Raw genomic sequence first — 6000 nt, forward strand, 5'->3', positions numbered from 1 at the left:
TCTAAGGAAATGCTTTTGATAAATCTTTATCATATTATTGTTTTGGGACAAATTCCGCAACTATTTTATTAAAAGGTTACTCTGATTTTGAAATAAAGTATAAACAAAACCGGTCTTTTCTGGCCGTGAAAATGGGGATGTCACAGTTGGTATCAAAGCATTAGTTTAAGCGAACTAGGAATTTATACGATTTCTAGACTTAAACTTAGAATGCCAAGCGATGATTGTAAGGTGTGAGCACTAGCGTATTTTAGGAATTATGCCTAAAATGCTTTTATGTGCTAAATGATTTGTGCCTGATATGTTGTTAATTGTTCGGATCTATGGTCTGTTGCCGACCGGATCTGGAAACTTATGTGTTTAGGATTCTAAACGTACGACTACAATATTAGAACTAGCATGTAAACATTTTGCAGAGATAAGAATGATTTGAACATCAATCCTAAATAAAAATCTAAATTCACCTTATTCGGTGTATAGATCAAGATGGCAAGGACCTGTAGCGGAAACGTGAATGCAAATGGGAACATAAACCAACCCCAGTGATTCAACAAATACCGGTTGTGGTAGCCGCTGCTAAGCCAATAACGATGGCCGAAGTGCAAGCAATGATCCAGGCGATGTTGGATCGTCAAATGGAGGAAACCAGACTTTTTCTCCAACAAAATCGAGAGGAAGAAACTATTCAGATCAAACAGCCCGAGTTGAACGAAGGGCAGACTGAGGAGGGAAACTACAGTGGGACTGTTGGTCAAGCCAACCCACCAATACTTCAACAAAAAAACCAAGGTGACGAAGTCGAGAGGAATGGATGCAAGTACAAGGATTTTCTGACTTGCAAGCCATCGACTTTCACGGGAAAGGAAGATCTGATCGGGGTCATGGATTGGATCTCTGAGATGGAGTTAGCTTTCATGACGTGCGGTTGTAGAGGCAAGATGCAAACCACCTTTGCAGTGCGTCAGTTTCGAGGAGGCGTTGTATGTTGGTGGAATACCTTGGGGAAGACTTTAAGCCCCAACGAGCCCCTACAACTGACATGGGAAGAATTTCTGGTGCAATTCAAATGAAACTACTGCTCAGCTCAAAACCTGCTTGAGCTAGAGAACCAAATTCTAACCCTGAAGAAGGGAAGCATGTCAATCGATGAATACACGACCAACTTCACATAAAAGATGGAGTTTGCCTTGCGTCTAGTTCCGGATGAGCTGACGAAAATCGATAAGTACGCAAAAGGACTTCCATCGGAGTATGTGGTGCCAGTGCGTCAGGCACCTACTCTGGAGGAAGCTATCTGGGCTGCCAAGTCTGTGGATGATATGATTAAGGGAAGAGCTAGTAGCAAAGTTGAGGTTGGCAAGAAGAGGACATTTAAAGGTTCTGCTAAACCCAACAAAAAGAAGAGCAAGTTCGGTTCAATGAAGTTCGGGGGAGGACGAAATAAATTGAAATGGTGCGAGAAGTGCAAGAAGAAGCAATCGGGAAAATGTAGCGAGGAAGTAACCTGCTACAAGTGTGGGAAAACGGGGCACTATGCCAATGAGTGAACCATCAACAAGAGGGTGTGCTATGAGTTCCGTGAAGAAGGGCATGTTTCTAAGGATTTCCCAAAGAAGAAAGATGCGGGAAGGCCCAACATTCCACCGAAGCCGAAGGTGAGAGCCTTCCAGATGACGCTCAAGGCTACAAAGGAGGCAGCAGATGTCGCTTCAGGTACCTTTCTTGTAAATGGTTTGCCTGCCAATATACTATTTGATTCCGAAGCCGACTACTCCTTTGTGTCGTGTAAATTTGGTAGAAAACTAGCATTACCTATAAAAAAAACTTGATAATGCCCTGATTGTAGAAGTTGCCAGTGGCAAGTTCGTACCTGTTAGTAATCATCTTAAGAACATAGTCATCGACCTAAATGGAAACGAATTCCATGAGGATCTATTACCCATAGAGTTAAACGGTTTCGACATCGTTTTGGGTACGGATTGGCTTAGTGCCAACGATGCTGAGATTCAATGTCGAAAGAAGATAGTAAGGGTAAACCCACCCGGAAAGGAATCATTTATGGTGTACGGGGACAAACGTAGAGTGAATTCTAGAATCATCTCCCTGATGAAAGCCAGGAAATGTTTGTCCAAAGGATGTGCATCATACTTGGCATTCGTAATCGATGCTAAGAAGGAAAAGAAAGAGGTGCAGAATATACCGGTTGTGTGCGAATATCAAGAAGTCTTTCCCGAAGATCTTCCCGGATTACCACCTGACAGGCAAGTGGAGTTTCGGATAGACTTGTTACCAGGTACAACACCGATAGCAAAAGCACCTTACCGATTAGCACCGATGGAGATGAAGGAGCTTATTGTTGGGTTATGAGCATTCTAACACTCCTAAGTGTACATGCAACCCTAAATACCTTGGATCTATGTTTTCTCTATTATACATGCAAATATGAGCATCCAAGGTATTATCCTAATCTAGCATACAAACCTATCAATATAACAAGATAGAATACATACCTCTTTGATGTAGAATGTCTTCATGAAGCTTGAGTGCCTAGTGCCCCAAGTGTGACACCTCAAATGGTTCACACAACACCATAAACACTTGGAATAACTTAGAGGGAATTCTACACTTCATGAAATCGTCTAGCCCTCATACACACACACATAGTGTCGATTTCTTGAGCCATGGGTTTCTTTTATATGGTGGCTATTAGGGTTACACCATGTAACTCATGACTTTACCCATTCCTTATGCTCCATGGATTTTAACCTCCATGGAGTATCCATGGGTCACCCCATGGACTTAGTCCAACATAAGGAATCTTGGATCACAAGCCCACATATATAAGAATGAATGATTTACACAATCAATCCATATATTTAATTAGTCTCCTTTTGATCACTTAATTAATTCCAAATTAATTATTGATCAATACTAATTAAATAACCTTATTAATATATTAGAACTTATAATATATTAACAAACCTTAAGTGTTATTTCTCTCATTTTAGTCTATCCAAGTGCATGATGCCATGCAACCCAAATGGACCATGCCGGGTCAGGTCAAGTTTTACCAATTATAGTTATGGACTTAGACATTAATCCAACAGTCTCCCACTTGGATAAGTCTAAAACTATTATTGCAAGTATGACTTCAAAACCCGACTAGCAATCGTAGCTCTCAAAAGCTTCTGTCGAACTCTGACCTTGTAGATGAACTCTGACCTTTGTCAATGACTTGTCCATTAGATAAGGGATCATATATTCCTCCATTCTAGATATCATATGGACTGAGACATGGATTATAATCATTCTCTCTGTCCATTTGTTGTTTCCCGATTTCCGATTTATGACGACTGACTAATTGAACAAATCAAATTAGTCCTGTCCCGGCCGAGCACTTCCATTTGTCATCATCAAATCATCGAGGGGCCCACAGATATCGCTTTTATCCCGAAGGTAAAAGGAATGGATAAACTTCGACTCATATGGCTTGTTCTACTACTTGTTGAATCATACACAAAGACACGTTTAATAACATCGAGTTACCAATGCGTTTTCGTGCAATCAATGTACTATCAACTCATAGTAACAACTCATATCTCTAGGTTTGAAGAATATAAGATATTATCGTCTCATTATCACTCGTGATAAAATCCATGAAGTGATTCCAATGAGCGTGGGTTGAATCCAATACTCAGAACTTATGAGCACTCATGAGTGTTGTAGCCCTTTGTCCAACACCTTAGACCTCTACAAGCCAACCCATGACAGTCTTAATTCATATCTACTTCCAACATATGACCGACTGTGGATGGTTTGAATAACTTAGTCATTCCGGAAGAATAACCTAGTTTATTCGGGAAGTCAAAACATGCAAAATGAAACACAATAATAATTGAATCCAATATGGTATCAAAACCTATGAACATAAATAAAACACCTTTTATTTATCACCATATGATTACACATTATTCATTGTATACTGTTTCAGCTATCAACTTTATTCTTGAATTTAAAACAATAGTTGTCCCATGCTCCAAGCATGTACACTATGTTTTCTAAACACTAGTCATGCCATACACCAAGTATGCATACTATGTTTGTCTATGATCTTTACTTTGTGAACTAGATCAATTGAACATAACTTCAATGATTCTCTTTTCACACTCCCAAATCCTTACTACAAATGCAAGAATTCCAAATTCGTGTCATTTACTGAAATCTGTTAGATTCTAAACTTATATGCATTGATCCTCTTGTAATGATTATCCACAAAGTCAGAAAGACTTGGCAACAATCATTACAGAGTATTCCAAAGGAGATCAATTCCTTGGAAATATCCTTCTTGCATTAAGCTTCCTTAATCTTACACAGATTGAAATTTCTGACTTTGAAACATTTCCATATTCATTTTGACTATCACTTCTGAACAAGAGTTGCCTCCTTACAGATTATCTCAATATGGTCCTTCCAGAATTATCACTATACTTCCAATTGTCCTTGAGAAACCAATCTTTGGTAAACCTTAGATTGTCCTCGACAATTGTTTAATCCTTTTAGTCATATCCAGTTCTAAACCTTTTTCCCTTCTTAATGCCCCAGGCATTTGGAAAATTTTAGAAAGGATGAATATAGCACATGTAATCGATCCTATATCCGAAGCATATGGGACACGATTCATGATGTCTCACATAAAGACTAAACCAGTCTTTTGCTATAACATTTCCATTTCTATTTGCCAATTTCTCATAATTCAGATTATGAAAAGGGATGCCGTAATCATAATCGAATTTTAGAACGCAAATAATGGACCCATATACATAATTTCCTTATGTTGAGCCATTCCAACATGAAATTCATATATATCCTTGACTAAATGATTAAAACCTCACGATCTAAGCTTATAGATTTGAGATGAAGTATAATTTCCTCTCCTTTAATTATAGCAAAACAACTTTTCCCAATTGAAACCTTTTTTTTTCTATAATAAACATTGCTAACTTGCAATACTTATCATAATTATCATGCTCCCACTAACATGATGATCATTAGCATAACACTTATGCTCCCACTAGCTTTGACTTGTACTCAGAAATCAGCTGGACTTCTAGAAATCAATACTTTATTGACTTTCTTACCAAAGTTCAGATTTCTGATATTGGATTGTTTTGATAGAACTTTATCAAAATCATACACCTTCCCTTAGATAGCACACTTGTGTGTCTAAAAAATTATGAAGAGGGATGCCGTAATCATAATGGTTAGACCTTTTTGCCACTTCTCACACGTACAGGTTAGTGTGCCGGTAAACCACACACGCTCCACTAACAACTTTGAGAATGCAAATATCACAATTGCTATCTAACTAAAATCTACTTAGTGAAAGTGTTTCCTCACCATCATTTTTCATGAATCGGAGAGAAACCTTATGACACTTAGATTTAATGGTGTATGTGTTCTTATCCATGTGAATTGTCAAAACCATAGTCACAAGGCAAGGATAATGACCAATCCGAACTCATATGGACTGAACTCAATCTTAACTTCTTGCCACCTGGCAGCTCAAGGGCCTGCCATTGCTTCCAAGTTGTTGTGCAACACATTGAGAACTCTAAGAACTCATATGCAAAGTCAACTTTAACTGGAATAGGCACAGAATATGTCAACACGATAGGTTATAAACCTCAAGTTGTGTGCTAGTGAGGAACTTCAGGTTTCATTCTTGATTAGTTCTTGAGACTTTCAAGACCTTTAAGACTCCCACTGTCCTCTTGACCTATAAGACTCCCTTGTCAAACATCCAAGAGATAGTGTGGATTCTAACCAAGACAAACACTTCACACAATTGGCCTAAGTTGGTCTTTGTTTTATCCAAAACATCACAACTTACCAATTTCAAATGTACAAGAGTATATAACTTTTACTCTTACATTTGACACGTGTTTTAAACCTTCTTAAAAACATGTCACTCAAATTACAATCTTGGAGTATGACTCTAAG

This window comes from Lactuca saligna, chromosome 3, assembly GCF_052625555.1.
Source record: "Lactuca saligna cultivar CGN05327 chromosome 3, ASM5262555v1, whole genome shotgun sequence".
Lineage (NCBI taxonomy): Eukaryota > Viridiplantae > Streptophyta > Magnoliopsida > Asterales > Asteraceae > Lactuca > Lactuca saligna.